At 42.2% G+C, this 20,078-nt stretch overlaps 2 long non-coding RNA genes across 2 annotated transcripts in view; one reads left to right on the top strand and one right to left on the bottom strand.

Moving 5' to 3' along the window:
• Positions 1-584: 584 nt before the first annotated feature.
• LOC111271012 (uncharacterized) lies at positions 585-2,500 on the bottom strand. Its single transcript, XR_002686599.2, has 2 exons — positions 1,746-2,500; positions 585-933 (listed from the first exon to the last, which is right to left on the bottom strand). It is a non-coding gene; the product is annotated as an uncharacterized LOC111271012 (long non-coding RNA).
• Positions 2,501-11,930: 9,430 nt separating this feature from the next.
• Positions 11,931-20,078, top strand: part of LOC111271011 (uncharacterized) — a 31,044-nt gene continuing 22,896 nt past the window's right edge. The window contains exons 1-2 of the long non-coding RNA XR_002686598.2: positions 11,931-12,147; positions 12,560-12,713. This is a non-coding gene — a long non-coding RNA (uncharacterized LOC111271011). The remainder of the gene's footprint in view (positions 12,148-12,559; positions 12,714-20,078) is intronic.

Here is a 20,078-nt window from a genome sequence, read left to right as displayed (position 1 = left end):
AAACATTGTCGACTGTTCGACAGGTTTGTCCTGCAAAATCCAATACACAGCATATAGAACGTGGCATAGCGATGCCTTGACTGAGGGCCTACCATCGGCTAACTGTATAACTGTTTTCTAGTGAAATTAACATATTGCGTTTACGAAAAAGATTTTACTAGTAATCCTGATGCAAACACCTGCCGTAAAGTAATCTCTCATAGATTTAGGGGTTACAAGCAGCAAATTTGTTGGTTTTCACTGCGGTTTTGTGTGAGTGTGATACCTCGGCATTTCGAAAATCCGATACGATGCCTTTGTATGCTTTATGTGAACAGATCAATGGAAAATCGTATGGAAAAGACATGTTCCTATCACCTGTAAAATTCTTATTAAGCCGACTACGCTGGTTCGACTAAGTTCACCCGTTGCTTTAGACGTAATTTGCATAGAAAGGCAATAGGCGAGGGGTCCTAGTAAAAGATATGGCAAAGGTACCTCGTGAAACCTAACTCAGCGACTTCCTTCTTTGTTGAAACAGCGTGATCCCTTCTATCGAAATAAATGCAACTCCGTCTCGTCATAATGAAAAAGACAACAACGAATTTTCTCAATATAAGATTGGTTACAGCGGTGTCTTTTGCTTGTACACCTGCTACTTCTTCGATTGATAGATCCGTTCATCTCTAATAATGCATAGTTTTCTCTGAGTAAGTTTTTTCGTACGTAGCCTAAGGCAAGTCAGATGACTGATAGCTAAGAAGACAATGCAAGAAAACCTGCTTTCTATTCTCTATAGGAGCGCATGTAAATATTCCAACATCACCCAGCTAATGTTTGTGGGTTAGCGGAGATCCTACCAACGAGCTTAACGAGGAGCCGTTATACTGCGTGCGTCTAGTGGATGGCGTTCCGGCGTCTTTGTACATACTTCGAAAAAAACAGCTGCCGAAACTGAAAAATATGACACCAACTATATTGTGGATATTGTAGCTATCTTCAGTAAGCGTTTAAAAATGACGTGCAGGCATAAACGGCGGAGTGTAATAAGTACAAATGTTCGCGCTTATTTATCACACGAAGAGTGTTCAAAAAAACTTCAGAGACGGTAGTAACCACCGTTTAGAAACAAACAAAATTTTACGATATTTTCAACAATATCGTTGAACCTAGAAAAAAAAGTACGTGTATGCTCTATAGGCATATAGGCATGTATTGCACGTCACATAAGTAGCTCCTATATGCAAATTATTGTCATTTCCATGCACACATTATTTCTTAAAATTAATCTAATACCAACTAAAACATCCACTTTACGCTATTTATTTTAATTTTTTTTCTTAATTAGGCTTAATCAACATTAAGTATTATTGTAGACCAATAATTTAGGTCCAAAGTTCAATAGTACGTGTTTTCAACAGCGCATTGAAAATCGATTAATTTGAGATTTAGCAATAGCAAACCAACTTCGGCACTTCTGTTTTTTTTCAAATCACACATAAATGCGCGTTTAAAAAAGACGAATTCGAAGTACCGGCAAGCAAAGTTTTTTGACAAGCAGGTCAAATTTTCTCAGCGGTTAGAGTACGCTCCACGTACTTCTAAACCGCCTATCAACTCAGTGAAGCGGTTAGTTGAAACATAGGGCTGATTGCCATACATGCTTCTGCTTGTTAAACTAGCAATTTCCGCTTTTTGGATTCCAGAACAACACCAACTGGCAGTCTGTAGTCTATCAAGCTCAGCCAGATTCCTACTCAATTTACCTTTAGCGCTCCTTCTTCATACCCTCTTGTACTCCTGATCCTTTTTCAGCGTGACAGGATACGATCCAATGTTTTTCCTCCGAACAAATTCCAAATTCGGAGCTGATACAGCTCGAGTGTATGTCGACATTCCAACTAGCTCGTATAGCTACGTCACCCACTGCGCAGCTAACTACAATAAGCTCATCACTTTTACCCAACGTCTTAGGTTCCCCCATCAATTCGATTTTCCCATGGTAGAGCTTGTATTTTACGTCACTTCAGGACCTGCTGTTCTTGATAGGCGAAATTGGATGGGACAGAATGCCGGAGAGTTTTAGGAAAACCGGGACTGGAATGCACTCACAAAGGAAGGGTTCTTGCAGATGTTCATGCAATCGCCGAGCAGCCAACCCGGTGGTGAGCGGCGTAGAGCTCCTACTGCATGGCCTCCACCGTCTACATGACCGGTGCCTGCACCGCTGAAGCTTCTAGTGCTCTAGCCTTAGCAAATGTCGCAACTTGCAGGAGCACTCGTAGCAAAAAATGCGGCTCTGCGAGCTCTCCTTTTGCATCGTTGTCGTCTATTTTTCTGACCGTTGTGCAAATCCCGTTCAAATTCTACGTTGCGGTTGACATGTCTATTGGTCCTTACCGGCGCTTTCCGGCCCGACACCCGTTGCCTAAACAGGCACACTTTCGCTTGCCGAACAGGGATAGTATCATCATCGTGGCTCGGCCGTGCCGGTGTTCCGGTGCACCCAGCAATCAGTTTTGTTTACGCAACTCCGCAAGCAGAACGTACGGCCAAAACGGCGTAGGCAAGCGTCTGCCGATTTGAGAGTGAGCGCGGTCAACGGCCGCGAAAGAAGGAGGTGGTTTTTTGCGCAGTGTGGATTGTAGCTTTTTCCTATTTCTTGGTCTGTCCCTGGTTACTATTGGGGCATCTACGAATGATAAAAGCGGGAAAAAATGCAATGAAATGGCAGACCGTGGGTTTCAGAGCGCACGAAAAACAGTCGGCAACGGAGAGGGAGACCCTGGCACTCTACGAGTCTGGATCTCTAACTCCGATTCAAACTTTTTTCGGCTTAAAATTACGCGGGGACCGAGCCAATGCTACTCCGGTTTCCGAGAAGGACGTCGGCTAAAATAGATGGGGAGAGAAGGAAGGGAAAGGGAACGAACAAGCCGAAACATTTTGAAAAGTATAAAAACCAATAGGATTAAATCCGTGTTCCGAACCAAACAAAAAGAAGAGTAATTGCTGCGTACAACGAACTTGTGCACGCTTAGATGCAATGTACAGTGCAGTAAGGATAGACGACAAAGGAAACACATGTAAAGTGATTATGAACAAGCGTTCAGTGAAGACAATCTTACAATCACACACACACACACACATATATATATACAGTGTGACACATCTTAATTAAACATTTTATATGGCTTGTTTTTAAGGCTGTACTTAAACGATTTTTAAGAAAAGTTTCTTGCATGCTGCTAGAACTATCACTCCTGACGACTATGATTTTTTAAAATAACTACTATTCGTCGAAAAAACAACTTCAATTTGAAGCCTAAGCCTCTCACTAATCATTTTCGAAATCTTACTTAAATTTACGAAATACTTTGTCAAGCTATTTTGCTAGGCGTAAAGTGGTACCATATCGCGTAAATACGCTACATGGATGACATTTCAGTAGAATTAAATTCTGCGCTGACAGCAAACCAAAGCTTCTAAAAACATACAAACAAGTTAAGATCTCGAAAAGGCTAATCGTTGCAACTTTTCTAGATGGTTTAATCGATAATTAATATTCCGCTTTCCACAATGACAGTTAATTTTTGCATAAAAAAATATAGATGAACCAAAAAATGTTTTTTTGACCTTCTTCAATGAATATTTGAGCCCTGTAAATGTAAATCGTTTTGAGGATCTTTCGGTGTGCCTCCTGGAAATCCACCTTGGATTTTTTGGAAGTCGCGTGAAAACTACCAATAAAATAGACCATCTATTTTAGGCAAACAAGAAGTTATTAGCCCCGTTGACGTTTCGCCCAGCAAGAAGTCGGCCTGAAGACGATGCTCGGTTTTCGACATAACAATTCTGTTGCTTATTTTTAGAAAAAAACTACCGTTCGCTTTGCAAACATACACCCATCACGACAAACAGAGAAAAGCAGAATAGTGAACGCAACACCCTATGATTGCACAAGAAGTTTTTGACGACGTCTTTTGACGCGAAAGACCAAACAATATTTTAGATCATTATCGTTATCTCACCTGTTTCCCTGCATACAGATTGAAAAAGTATCTCATTAGCTCAACGCAAGCATTTATGAGCCCTTGAACCTCCATAGCTTTGCTTGATCTTCTTATCTGCTCTCCACTTGATTTAAGCGTAATGATTTTGATCCGTCTTCCTGATTGGTACACGTTAACAGATTATCTCAAGTAACGCTACAGAGACGCACTATTTTATTCCATTCTGCGGCGCATCGTCTTAGAAATATCGTTTCTGTATAATTCTAAATGATTAAATGCGAGGTAAGTCATCGATCTGGAGAACTAAGATCGACCTGTGACACTGAAGAGTCCCCTTGTACGTGAGCTGACTCGGCTGGCATGCGACGTTATCTGTTGGTGTGATAGCTTCGTCAACGTTGATCGAAATTTTCCAGATTAAATTAACCATGTAGACGATCATTCATACGATTCGATCTAATAAAAACTTCAACAGAACAGATTGTCAAGGTGAATTATTAAACGGGTCACTTTGTGGCTGTACGAACCACAAAAAAAATAGAATAATAGGCATCACTGAACAGCGACGTGGGTCACATTTCAAATGGTCAATGATAGAGAGTTACTGATTCATATTTTAGCTTGTTTTTTATCAAATAAAAATCGACTTGTTTGTTGGAAGAGCGATGTTGGATGGCTTTGTGTCTGTGATATATGTACCTAGAGCTGTAAGAGGTTGGTTAACCACAATTTATTGAATTTAATGCGTTTCTATTCAATGGATTACTGGTACTCTTTTTAGTAATTGCCAATGATAACATGCGAATACCTGTAACATTGCTCGACAAGAAAACTGCAGTATGGGTATTTACTCAAATATTTGCCAAAGAATTTAAACTCAATCCACTTTTAAATAATCGTCAGTAGTTTTAAATATTCTTGACTCATGCGTAATTCTACGGATTGCAATTTTTTTCCTAGCATAAAAAGACCTACTTTCTTATAAATCATTCTACCGTGCACACCATAAGCTGGTTTATCTGTGCACCTATTTCTAGCTAGCGATAAGATAAAAAAACCTGGGCTAAAAGCTTATTTAATGTATTCTACGAACGGTTAGTGTATGGTTACCTTTGCCAATGTAAATGCTATGGTAATAATAGTAATTTTCTAAAATTTATTTGGAAAAACTGTCCATACAGAAATAAGTAGAAATAGCGTCTGGCTTTGTACAAAAACTAAATAGCAATATTGTTTAATAGTAACGAATTTAGTGGTAGTGTTACAGAGTTCATACAACAACGGCCATATACGCGTATAGAACGGCGCTTTATTATAGCCCGTAAACATACGTTTTTATCGTATAGGATAGACCTGATCGCTATAATGTGCTCGCAGATCGAACATCCGACATAATTTTCGGGATAATCTAATAACACCTAATCTATATTCGACGCCAGCAAAGACGTACGCAGTTACCGAGCTGCCAGGAACAGAGAGTCAGCCTTGGCAGGCCCTTTTTAGTAAAACAGTTATCTTTCACAGAGCTGCACGCATATCTTCCGCGTGTGTGTGAATCGAACTAAGCCAATACCGTTCAGTAGAGAAAATGTATGTAATAACGTTTATCTTTAGTCATTTTCTTACTGTCTCCTTGGAGCTAAGACTGGAACGTTTCCCTTCAACTAACGTTGGACTGAAATTGATTTTCCGTAATTTGCGTAAAATGTAAATTCTTCTTTAACGAATGTACGTAAAAACAAGATTGAATAACGCTTCCACTCGCAGTATCCAAGTGCCTACTTCTTTCTCCAATTGTTAAGCATTTTACTCGAAAACGCCGCAGATTATAAGTATTTTGTAGAGTATCTTGTGTTAGACAGACTAGTATTATGATAGCGTACATCCAAAATCGCGTGTGGTATTACTGCGCATCTACTGACGTCAATGCGACCACAACGTACATTTACATACAGAATATCCTCTTCAAGCCATTTGGAAAAGGGCAGACAAACACGTATTTCGAGGACTCATGTGCTCTTAGAATTTCCCGAATATTACGGAAAACTGAGGAGGTGGAGGTGGACCACCACGGGAGTGTAACACTTTCTGTCTAGTCTACACGGTATATTTTACCATCATTCAAACTTAAATGCGCTGCGATTTTCATCACAACGTAGCGATCCAATAGAGTGTTTTCATGCATCTCTAGATGCACTGTCTCTCACAATTTCACTGTCCACAGGGGCATGACTCCTAACGATTCGACCGACTCCTTGGAATGACATCCATGGAGCCTAAGCGGCGACGTCTAGCTGAACTGCCTTTTCGAGCGCCTGCTGAAATCTTGCCGGGTGTGACAAGACGTGGTGCTCGATCTGTCATTCGCATTTCCGGCAATGTCACGAAGCTCCGGGCGTTCATCAGAGGTGGGATTGGCCGGGAATTGTTTGTCTGGTTCCATCTTACGGGGCTGTTGTCGGCTTTGAAACCCCAGATAAGATCTAAGACTTTGCGCGTTTGCGAACGTCTACACAAACCTGTCAACTTCGGGAGTTAGAGAGTTTCGAGAGGTGGTATGAAGCACAAGGCGCATAAGCTTCCCACGTGTAAAAGCGCCTCGTATTCAATAGACCAATCCGATGACTCTATGGCGATGTGTTCTGTCACAGGATAGGGAGCATACAAAACGATATGTGGTAGCTAAGGAGAAATCGTAGCTAAGATGTGAGACCAGCCAAACCATTAGGGCGTAACTGCGTACGGTACAGAAAACTGAGATAGTCGAAGTGCTCATAGTTATAAAAAGACGGTAGTTTATTTCGCTCCAACATAGCTTTATGTGACTTCCGTTCAAAGGGAGTTGGAGTGGGAAACGACGCAACATTCAAGAACCATTGTGCCCCATAATGGGCTAAACTGTATAACAGTGCCGCGTGCTTCGAAAGAGAAGACAATCAAAGGCATACGGAAATTTCAATAAAGGATTTATGTAAACGATTTAATAAGACGGACCGAACCGTAGACGATTGCTTAGGTACATCATCAAATCCTAAATATGCTGTTTGTGCGACATGCAGTGAAGCTAAAATGTAGAAGTATGTATTTTGTGTATCGTGGCCCCTTTTAACATAGCTCACAATTCTCGACAAAGCTGAAACAAGCTTGTTTAAAATCAAAATTCAAATTAGAATTAAAATATAAATTAAGCAAAGGGGTACTGATGTTGGATGCGCTCGCATGTATTCCGTCAAATGGCTTATGCCGTCAAATAACTGGTCGCAAAATGCTACCGAATTCACGTGAAATCTATTATTTATTTGCACGTATCTTAAAAAGTTCGTGTTATAAATTACACTTCATATATAACTCTCTCTCTTATTTCTTTAGAGCCACCTCTTAACCGACAAACGCCAGTAGCTGCGGAGAACGCACTTCCAATCCTCTCTACACCTTGGCCATTACATTCCTATAGAAAGCCTTTCAACGGTCCCGACTTGTTAGGCAAGGCAGGTCACCTACTTGTACAAAGAGAGAAAGCGCCGATGCCCATTGAAACTGCTAGGCACTAAGCTACATTTGCAGATACGCTCATTCGGTTGACTGCGGATGCATTGCTTGAAGAAAGCGCAAAAATAGGTCAAAGACGTAGGTCACGTACTACGTTATGCGTAATCTCACATTAATTCGAAGAAAGCTCGAGAACAGCAGTGTGGCCTGTATGGGGCATGTTCAGTTACAGTTTGGTAGTCCAGTGTGCTGGCGATTTAGAGCTTAGCTGCCCAGAATAAACCCGTATCAAACCGGAACAAGGATCCGCAGATTTAATATAGCATCTATAATTTACAAAACGACACGACTATCGCAACGATTTGTCTATCGATAATAATGTTCCAAGACATCAAGTGATTCTAGTTATTTCTGAATATTGCTCCCACAATTTAAGATTAATATAATATAACTACCTTTGAATGTCATTGAGCCTAGACACAGTGAACAGTACGCAATACGCGAATCGGCAGTTACAACAATACAAAGTGTGTACACAATGAAAAATCATTTTGTAAAGATCGTTTATATATAGCCTAACCTAACCTAACCTAAACCTCTTCATTAACTACGCGTTTATGATGTAAATGGCATCCTTGGTATAGATTCAATGGAAGCATCGGTAAATCTTCTGACAGTCGACACAGAAGCTTTGTCGTCTGGACAATGAGGGCTGTACTACTGTAGGTGTCTCGATTCGCAGCATATGTACATATATATATATATATATATATATAAGTGTGAAGTCAAGAAGTGGGAAATTCGCAATGGGTCGTCAGTTGGGCAAAGGCTAGAGGATGGACTGGAGTATTGCTCATCCGCACAGACGGAGGTTGGGCTGGTTAGCTTACTGGGAAAGTCGTGCTGGTGACCAAGCCTTTCTTACCCTGTTGGGGCGAGCTGAGAAGTAAACCGGTGTCAAAGCGAAGTCGATTTGCTTAATGATCGCGCTTGATAACTACGTTCGCCTAGGACGAACTCAGCCTCTGCTAGCCTTTCGTTAACATGCGGAATATACTGCGAAGATTAGGCGTTGGCCTGCTGACTCGCCTATACACCAGCTAGATAATAATTGGATACTTTACCCAACAAACCTATGCTAACATACGCTTATAGCTGTGCAGGTAACTAGTTTTCATTTTCAGGAATAATTATTACTAGTGTTACCGATGTATTTATTTTAAGCAATATATCACGCACTCGACAGCTACATCAAGACAAGCGCTAAGTTGGTAATTTAAATTTAACTTTGCAAAAATATCGCTACTTTCACGATTAGATTAAAGGCGGTTTCTAAGCATATACTGATAGGCGCGTTAGTAAAAGCGAACTATAAGGACTTTTTAGGATATACGTGTAATAGGTCAGCAGTGATTTCGTTATATGACAGATTGTAAATTCTCAAGAAGTTCGAGTTGAAAACTTAAGTAAGTAAATCTCCCTATTTAACGTTACCCATATTGCTGAGTTGGCTATGGTTGCTCACACTAGCTCAGCACTCCCATGACGTTCTGACCCATCCACTAACGCTTATCTAACCTCCAATAGCCATAAGTCGAGTAGGGTAACGGCGGCGTTAAGCAATAATCGTACTATCATCTTACCTAGCTTACTTCACCATTTCATGGCCATCTATCGACAGCATAACAGTGTAGCTTACACCGATGTTACCACGGGGACGTTTCCAAGCTGCCTCATCCGACATTTAACACTATGAAGCTGGTTTGCGCTTTTGACGATTTACGAATCGGCTTCAACGTGCCACCCCACGCTACGGCCCCAAGAATGGACCGCACTCGCGACTATACTGACCTGTTACTAGACAATAGTTGCCATTTCACCGATGTTTGGACATGGTAGTGACACAGTCACGTCCACCGACTCTCGACCGTCCCAATGAATACCTCACTTTAGAAGAGCTAAAAGCCAATCTCGTCGTCGCCGATAACGGTAGATACAGAAAGGTTTTATCGACCGATGCAACCCGCTGCGGTTTCAGTTAAACAATTGATCAGGCTTATATTACTTATGTATATCTGGATAGGAGTTCCTATAAGCAGCTTCGAGTCAGCTATGAAGCGCATGACTATTGGCTGGAGTGATCAAGTCTTGCTGGGAAGCCCTAGCTATAGTGAACTCGCTTACAAGGCGTGTGGCCGTACTTACTGGTCAATCTAGAAAAACAAAGTTCAATATATATATATATATAATGGAAAAATAATCCAATTTACGTGACCATTCTATTCGTTTTGCGCTGATAAGTTCCTGAATTCGGGTTGCAGTTAAAAAAACCAATAAGGTAGGATCGGTGCCTCAGCAAAAAACATCCTTACGCTACAGGTCGAAAGCGCTATTCAATTTCGTACAAACCTTAGGTCGAAGCCCTCCTCCTTTCTTTGCTCGATTGAATACACTCTTAAACGAGTTGCCTCGAGGCTGGACGATGCCTCGAGATTGCACAGAGCGAGGACGAATTCCTTTCAAGTAATTGCAGAAAACCAATTCCTATTGAGTTTCGAACGTTACAATAGGGAGGGAGGGGGTAGGTCTTCGCAAAATTGGCGTTCATGACCTACCACATGAAGATTTAAGTGAAAGCATTATTCTGCTTTTGAAGAAATCCATAATGATCTGCTTGAAAGCATTATGTTCTTTACATTACGCTGCAGAATTCACCAGATCTCAGACCAATCGTACCATATATGAATCACTTATGCTTATCCCTCGACATTAGCCATTTTCTTCTGAAAGTAAAAACTTACATCTATTTCGGTTCTTCTATATGCACAGCACTAAAACCAGTATCAGTAACCACACTACAGTATTAATGCACCATATCTATGATATTCTAACGCTAGACATGTAGGATCTAACTGAAATATAACTAGCGTGTTTTGTACAATTGAGCCCATATACTCTACAAAATGTAAAAACCATCGACGCGCTTACGCCTCCTCCATATATTTGATTAACTGTAAAAGAGTAGCGTTCGATCATAACACCGGTTATGCTATACCACAGCCAGGCGTTTCTCTTGTTGAAATATCTGACGCTATCTTTATTAATAAAATGGCAGCAGTAATGCGACGAAGATGGTCCAGCCGAGTGTCCAGCGAAGGGGCAAGAAAAATTTGGTTTCAGGGCAACGTCTGCCAGCCATGCTTTCTGGTCTATTACAATCGTTTCGTAGAGATAATGAGGTCTCTTCCATAGAAATGCAAATTGGAAGAGATGTCGAACGACGGATAGAGACTGATGGACTCGATTCAATGATTACGCGGTATTGTGCAATGATTATAGTAAAAGCGAAATGAGCAAACATTTCTATACGGGAAACACTAGTTGCGTTTCTGCAGGCTGACCAAGTTGAATTAGACGTTAGTTTTTATCATATATTTGTACTTACCGTATAATGTATATTGATTTATATTACACTAGAAGCTTCCTTCTACAAGCCGTGCAAACGGGTAGCCAATATGTTATGCAGCGTCGACCGTAACGTAAGCATGCATCAATGTTTAGTTTCAATATTGGCGGCAAAAATTTAAACGCCGGACGAAATGCTATGCAACGTCAGAACGTATACAAAATGTCTGGATTTAGATGCAGCCCCAGATATACACAGGATAGGACACCTAAATAACAAATGTTGCGTAAAAACTGTATTTCAACGACGACAACAACAGATTACGACAAAATTTCGTGCATATCATTCCTGACGGCCATGATTATTTAAAGCAACCATCATTCACCCGGTCTACAGCTTCGATTCAGGGTTGAAACTACCCGCTTGTCATTCTCGAGATATTTTTCGTTAATACGTAAACATCTTTAACAATGACAAACAGCGCGTTAGTCCAGATTGGTAGGTATAGATGGTCAAGCACCCCACATATACATCTTATAAAATTAAATTTTGGGCTAATCACAGGTCATAACCGCGAGGAATGCAAGTGGCTAAAAATGAACAAAATGCCCGAAAAACGAGTCATCGTTTGAGCCTATCTGGTAGCACAATAAATTGGTATTTTCCTCTCCAATGTAGCCATTATTTCTCTATAAAAAAAAATTCGTAATATACCAACAACAACACAGTGTTTTGGAATCATTTCTGGTGATTTTTAAGTCGTTCAAGTCTAATCCCTAAGTTGAGGATCTGCTAGTTTGCCTCATAAAAATTTAGGATTTTTCAGAAACCGCATGAAAATTGGCGATAACGTAAAGCGTCGATTTCGAGCAAAAGAGGAATTATTTTCTAGCCTCACTGCCGCTTCGCCCAACCCGAATAGATCGGATAATAGCTTTGTTTTTTTCTGCCGTGACGAATGTTTGTTTTGTTTTAAAGGAATTGGCTTTCGTCTGCTACCAATAACAGCCCGCCAAAGCTGGCTCGGATTTAGACGCCGCACTTTGTATACATATCAAATGCATCCAGCTTATTCTGTTAACGACACTGAGTAAAATTTTGGAAGGAATTGTTTAGAATCATCATTATGTATTAAGAAGATTTTGCGTTTCGTCCTTTGGACAACTCAGACACTCAATCGGTCATGGTTTGGATCATGCTCAACTGGTTCGATATATTTTAGCATGATCTATCTGTCGCGGAATTGCTAGCGTGATTTTAGTAAGTATAGGCTGTTTTTCTCGTTCACACAGCGAAATACAATGATCAAATATAATAATTTGACGATTATATTTTGTTGAAGACAACAGTTCACCTAGATGCATTGAATAGAAGTAGCGAGTTGAAGTTGGGTTAACGTGCCTACACGAGCCCGTCTGCTTATTTGTGTGTATGTAAGTCGTGTATAGACTGAAACTTCAATTTGATCGCCATATCCATACGCTAGTGTCGCTTGATGAGCGGTTAGCGTACAATATTATACTTAACTGCACTCCGCAGCTTCATGCTATTCGTACCAAGCGGCTACTGGTTTCTGGCCAACAAGAGGCTATCTGAAAGGTCCGCTTGCAGTCACCATCAACATAATAAAATTGGCTCGTTTTCCCTTTAACAACAACGCTCCGGTACGCAGTTTGCCGAAGATGGCCTTATAAACGCCACCGAGGACGCTGGGCGCCGTCTTCCTCTGGCCGATACGTACATCGAATACGGAACCTGTATATATTGACTAAGGTGGTTATCTGAAGCATACCGACGCTGTTAGCATTTCTACACCCACCTTCAAGGTAGGTAATTCTAGGCTAGTTTCCATGACCATACGAGCAATACAGAACGTGAACACAGACCGGCACAATCATAGGCTGCCGCTAACTGATCGTAGTAATTTTCACCATTTGAGAAGTTTCATAAGTTATCAGATTAGTGGCCCTGCACATCTACCCACCTATATCGCCTCCAGTGAGCTTTTCAGGTATTTTTACCTTATCTTGTTAGCTGAACAGACGCACGTCCGAACAAAACACTAACTTTACGTAGCGCTCAATCAGTATCTGTTGCATTTGGGCCTTGTTGCGCAACATATACCGGTATATATTGTAGAAGAAATGGCGAGTGGGAAGATTCGCTCTTACATTTCCCTGGCAACCATTAGCATACAGCAAGACCTCCTATAGTGTGTCTTGCCTACCACAGGAAAAGGAAACTCGGATCTGTTTGTGAGTATCGTTGCCTTGTTTTATAAGGGCAAAGGAAAATCACAGAAAAGAAAAAGTAACAGAAAAAAGCCAAATATAAGCATTGCCAGCGCTCGCTAGCAACACTGCTACAGTGGCGGTAACGACTAGCTGCTGTCCTTTTCGGTTCGCGTGCCGCAGCGCCTGCCTGTCACCGGTTTTGGTCCATCGAGGGGTGGAAACAGTGGCTGCAGTAACATCAGCTGTTGTATCCGCTGAACTTCCTTAGCTGCACTGAGCAATGGGCCATCGCTGGTCTGGTCGTTACCCCCACGCCCGCACTAAAACCCACGCCGTCGCTGCCACCTTCATCTGCGTCCGGGTCGTGGCCTATGGAGAACGGGAGTTGACTGGCTAGCTTTTTATATACTCTATTTCCGGTCGGGTCGCCGCGCAGATGGCAAAAAGACGGGCAACATGAAACCGAATCCCATTCGAAGCAGACTTTTTCCTTCCGGCTTGAGACGAAACCAAAGTTGCAGCAGTTGAAGGAGATTATTACAAATGAGTTCGGTTGGTTTTCATATAAAATATATAAATCGATATTTTAAACTTATATAGTATTATTGTTACATAATGTACAATATTTGCGATAGCTTTATTTTGACAATTGCTGTTAACAATTGATAACATCAGTAATGGGCACGCTAGACAATGTCCAATATTCAATATCACCAAAGATTTAGTCGTCTTTGAACCGAATTTACCGAACATTCCGTTTTCCTAGAAGCTTCTACCTTCAACGCTAGAAAAGCTCGTTCGAGGTGAGCCATTGCAACAAAAATTCTGTTTCAACTTAGGTATTTGTCAAGACATGCGATTCGATAAGGTCTGTCGAGACATACACTAAGGAAGGATTTGGACTATAAGGACGAACAAAGCGAAACACTATAAATTAGTTTCAGCCAATCAAAGTGGTTCACTTAGAACCAGGTAGATTTACTTATGGGGCATCCTGCCTCCGATACTATGCGGAATTTTATAGTTTGTATCGAGTCGACTAGTAAACCTGCTATAGTAAAAAATAGTTTATGCGTTCCATTAGTAAACCTTTCACGAAATCACCGACAATAAACTCCAAACGAAGCTACAGAATATGAGTTTTGAAGGATTAATGCTGATGTGAGCCTGATATACCCATTGTGGTATACCGAATAAAAAGTAAGAAGAACAGACCATTACGGTGTAATGTAACAGAAATTGATATTTTTATTAAATACAACAATTCAATATAATATATAGCAAAGTATTTAGGCACTTCTTAGTTCTCTTCAGCGTGCGCTCTGAATATTTATTTTGACCAAGTAATTAAAGCGCCTTAGATTTTTCATTCATTACGATGTTTTTATATAAACAGTATTCAGGTCTGAATTTCACTGTTTCGAACTTTTTCAAGCGATGTTTAGCCCGAACTAGTTTTAAACACGTTAAGATACTGCATCGGCTTTTTTCCTGAACCGACTTTTTCTTCCTTTGGTCCTTACTACTTGGTCCAGCTGCGCGAATCTAGGCAAGTTAAGGCCAACACGGTCGAACCTCCGCAGACAGTGTCCGCATTTTTCAGATGAACTTAAGCAGTTGGTTGACTGCTTCAATCTTCAGGATGTGCGCTGCACCATCGATGGGCCCACGTCTTCATGCTGCTTTTTTTATTCAGCGGTCCTCGGCAATTCTTAGCGGCATGCTACGAACATGCTTCTACGGTAAGTTAGTTTAGTTTTTCCGCCCTGCTGAGGTACATGGCCGTCAAAGTGGTGGGATACCTCCATCCGTGAACATTTCGCTTGCACAGACTCCGACAGAAAGGGGAAATCGATCCCTCCGTGCCTAATTTGAGCTGCCCGGCCGATGCAGTTCGCTAGACTCTGGTGAGGTGGGGTGGGTTCCTGTGGAGCTCTGTGCTCATCCAATTGACAGCGGCTACCGCTGCTCCTGCTGCTGCTTCTCCTTTTGCTAAAAGGAGCCTGGTGTCGCAGAAGCAAGCTCCAGCCAAAACGGCGCCAGCACTGGTTCGAACCGTAGGAATGGCCATTTATGAAGTTAATGGCGCGCGTAATTCATTGCACGCTGTAACAGGACGCAGGAAGACTGCCAATACAGTTAGCTGCGTGTGCGACAAAGCAAATGACATACAGACTAGAAAAGATAGGCATACGGAAATGGAAGGCTGAAAAGGAGGCATAGGATCGCTAGCTGCCGCTGAGAGAGGAGGGCGGACATTGATATAGTGGTGCTGATCTCAGACGTGACACCAGCTGGCTGGGTCTCATTGGGCGGCAATAGCCTGTCTTACAGAAATAATCATAATACAGTATAAGTAGACGAAAAAAGGGCCGAACGATCAAGTCATTGTTCGGTTCGATAAACAAAAAGTCAGCAGTGGGCTGCGAGTGGCTGGGTTCTCTATTGCGAGTTGATCCGTCGGTATTTTGGTGAGACATATGAGAACGGGCCTATTGACTGGTTTATGGACTGGTCAAGAAAAACGAAAGGAACGATTGTATACCTTGTTCAAAAAAGTTCGTGTAGTACAAAGTAAGCTACCATAATACGGATGCTAATAACGGCAGTAACAGCATTAGAATAAATAAAAATGTTAAATGGTTCGGTGTACATTAGCGGGTACAAGGCTCATAACTTAACGCGATCTTTCAAGCCTATGCGTAAGCACACACAATGGTAGAATAGAATATACTTGAGTTAATTATTGCCCTCTTTGTTTATTTTTCTCTACCTTTTTTATCTTATTCCTTTTCTTACCACTTCGTATTGTCATTCGTCCTTTTGCCAATGGTGTGCAGTGTATGCGTCAGCAGTTGCCTCAAACTGTTGTTTCTCTTTACACGCCCAACTCAACGTGCGGGTTCTCTTTCTGCTACTCAGAGAAGGAGGTCAATCCATCCTATGTCACTACATAACATAGGATGCCGCTGGGGAGCTGTCGCTGCTAAAAGCGGCGAGCAATGATGTTGTACGTAGTCTGCAGAAGTTCATCGCCTTTAGGAGACGTCGCCTGCTGGTTGCCTGACCCTGGTCGCTTTAATCCTCAGTAAAGGATCCACAGAAGGCAGAGGAGAGCTCAGGCGGGCTCAGGAAGGGAATTTCTGCCGGACTTTACCACCTGCTCACTGGACCTTATTGTGCATCACAGTCAAGCTACAACGTTGTATAATTCCACCGTTTGCTGGAAGTAGCTTTTACTCTGAGGCTAACCAGGAGAAGCTAGGAGCTAGGGAAGGACTAAAACCAGAGAGAGCCTAAATAGTCAAAAGTCGCGTGTCTTTAAAGCCGCCTGACCGGACCACCAATAACAACAGCTCCTTTCATCGTTAAGGCCGGAATTGCTTTGGAAGGAAAAACACGAGGTCGTCGTTGACGAGTCCCTCGAGAGTGATTCTCTATTGAATTCTCTTTTACATTACTCCTTTCATCGCTCAACGTTACTGCGCAGATAGACGCTAGTGCCGGTGCAATCTCAGTTCGACTGACTTTCAATCTTCGACCGGCCGTTTCTCTCGCTTACTGAACAACTGATTTTAAAACAAGTATTTTTTGGTACAGCAGAAGTGGCTGTTCAATTAATATACTGCACTTTATCCCAAAAAGGAACTAGCTTCCCAACGAATCCCTTAATTCCGTACTCTACTTGACGATGCGCTTGGATGAGATTTAGTATTTGTATGTAATATATTAGTACTTTATTTTGTCAACGTTGGTTTTGGCTCTCCGTGAAAAAAAGAAGGGGAAAAATAGACAGCTCGAAAAAAGCCGTCACCAGACCCACTCTTTTACAGATAGTGATCTCCGAACGCAGCAATTTTCGTTGGGTTTAATTGGTTATACACTCCTGATAGGACCCGTTCCTGGCCAGCAAGTTAAATAGGCGCGTCGTTCCAGTTGCACTCTCCCGTCTGTTCAGATCAAAGACATCCCTGCCCTCTGTGTCCTGGTTCTGGAGTGGACCGGGCCTAGTCAGTCGGCGAGTTTGTTAAGTTAACGTCAATTCGTTGGCACAGCACAACCAGCAACCTATCCAAAATTCGCCCCAAATTCCCCCAATGTTTCTATATCTTGACAAGACGCGAAAGAGAGACCTCATTCTTCTTACTCATATATCCGCCAAACACAGACCAAGAGATCAATACGTTACCGTTCGTCCTATTTTAGTGGTAGCAGCTGCAATTGTAGCTGCCGCTGTCCACTCGTGGAAACTGCTATAGTGGTCAGACATTCCGATTCGATTCTTTTTCGTCGTCACCGTGGTCTTCTTGTCGTGCTCACTAGATGGCTTGACGCCCCAGCCAGGACCTCGAGCAGCGGGACCGACCCATGGCCCATGGCGTTTGAGTTCTTTGATGCATCCTGTCCTAGGCTGTCCGGTCCGAAAAGCTTACTGACTAGTTGAGCCTCTTCCACAGGCCATCACTGGCAGGTAAGGCATTTTCGAGCTGATGTGGCCACATCCCGGGGGGGGGGGGGGGGACTGTCAGAGAACTTCTCGAGGGATTTCGGCAACTTTCGAAGTCGCCAAAGCCACAAGCACAACTACTAAGAACAATGCTACATTGTGGTATCAAGGGTCTTGATGCTAGTCAGTACCTGAAGCCGATGATCAAAGGGAACCGATTACCCCAGTAGATAAATAGTGAAAAGCCGTTGGGCCATCAACCAGCCAGATCGTCAGGTATTTGTTAGTTGAGAAGATTTTGCAGTTGATTCATAAAATTGGACTAACATGTGACTATATACGGCATTGTGACTATATGCAATATCGATTACTAAAATAATGGAATGGCATTGATGCTAAGAGTAGATTCTCTATCATTTGTAGTAGGCTTCCTTTCTGTGTGTAGACTACATGTAGCTGCAGAGCGATTAACTTATTTCTTTATGTGCTCTTCCATTAATAAAGCAGCCACCAATAGAATGTATGCATGTAAAAAGTGGGTTTGTTTTAAAGAAGCATAGTGGTTACGAACAACTTTCACAAAGGGTTCCTTTTAGGTGCCCCAAAATCGATTCACGCTTATTGCAATATATAAGCATAGTTAGCAGTCGACACAGATCGATCTATTTCTGATTACAGTACACATGATTTTAACCGCATTTTAAAACTAAAGGTTAACTTCTGAATTATGTTTCGGGATAAAAAAAAATTACGATTGTGTCGGATAGCTACGATTCAAACTACCATAGCACGATCTTATGCTTTAGGCTCTAGCTAGTCTGTAGCCCGCCCGGTCCTACCTTCAATAGGCTGTATAAAGAAATCTGCCTGTTGGGACACGCCGTAGATAGTTCTCTTACTACAGTCGCCAGCAGACCCCACTATTTTGTACTGAGAGCAAACTTTCAGGCTGTTGAAGTCTGCTGTGCTCTCATACCGCTACATAATGTGCGTGAAGCGACTCCGATTGCGGTATTCAACGACTTAGGTCTGCGGTACTACCACCTTTTCCAGTAGCTACGAGGTTCGCGTGCTTGACTGAGCCAGTTCGCAAACATCCCGCATGTCACTTACATTTAGAAGACATCCCATGTCTGACCCAGCAGATACAGCCAACCAGACCCAGCTACGGCTACTCACTCCCAACAGCGCGCATTCGTACTGGTCCCTTGGCTAGCCCCTATTTACGAGTGGGTTAAATGGGCCGAATAAGTCCAACAATGGCGTCTTGCTCCAGTTCTAATCGCGAGGGAGCTTGAAAAAAGTTCAGTGTCATAGTACATACACCACGTCCAGCATGGCCCTTTTCACAGCACTTGTCTTGAGGTGGGGTGGCCACAGTCAGGTCGGGTCACTAGTAATAGTTGGGTCGAACCTTGAATGGCAGCAATGCGGGCCGATATGAGGATGTAGATAGTTTAACAACAAGCGCGAGAAGGTGAACGACGACTATGGGGAAAAACGCATTGACAGCATTAGATAATGGTTACTAGCAACTGTGATCCCCCTGGGGCACAAGTGCAGCGCTGGGGAGTGTTTCTTCCCCCCTGGCGCTTTTCTCCCCATTAAATACGCCCTACCGTATCACCCTGAAGCCTGTTCTCATTCCGAAAAGCTCAATGGCGGACAGGAAACGCTTGGAAGATGCCCCAAGGGAAGTTGTGCCACTGAAACATGACCGTAGAGACGGCTGTTGTTGCGCTACCGTTGTACAGCACTCCCTGTCTCATTGCGGTATCATCGTCACAATGACGAGCACAATTATAATAAGTTCCAATGATACGAGATTAACGCCATATGATGCGATAGGACCTATCACCTAATCAGTATGAATATCTGCGCATATTTAGGCATGGTCATTGTTTATCCACCGACAGGTACCTCTACAGCAACAACTTTAAAAGCTGATAAATTGTGGATTAAACTTTACTGTTAGCCACCAGTATGTTGTACCAGTTTCTGTGGATAGCCGTTGTCTGCGTGTTTAGGACGATCTAATAGGTTGGACGACAATGATAAACAAAAACCATCATATAAACGCCTCGGCCTCGCAAACGGAACCGTTTTGGTGAAATATGTGGTGAAGATCATACGCCTGGATTCAAAGGCATGTAAAAATGTGGGCGCGTAAGATAGCAGTAGGTGGAAAAAGTGCCCTGAATAGAGAACGAGAGTTAACGGTCACACAGGATAATCACAAGGTTGTGCTATTGATATACATGCTGCGTGTATATTAGCCAATCAACCAAAACAACAATGAAGGTAATGTTCAGGCTAATAATCAGGTGAATAGGTACACTTAGATACCTGTCCTCGCATTCTACCTTAAATGTCGTTGTCACCTAAAACTGATGATTATATACACATCACCTATGTAAAAAAAATTATATAGGTAATGGGGCAAAATAAAGAACATGTTTGCCACATCAATGCTCTAATATGTATTTATCCAAGTGAAACATATATTGATT

Source organism: Varroa jacobsoni, unplaced genomic scaffold (assembly GCF_002532875.2).
Source record: "Varroa jacobsoni isolate VJ856 unplaced genomic scaffold, vjacob_1.0 contig00282, whole genome shotgun sequence".
Taxonomy (NCBI): Eukaryota; Metazoa; Arthropoda; class Arachnida; order Mesostigmata; family Varroidae; genus Varroa; species Varroa jacobsoni.
This window is presented reverse-complemented; position numbering and strand designations above follow the sequence as displayed.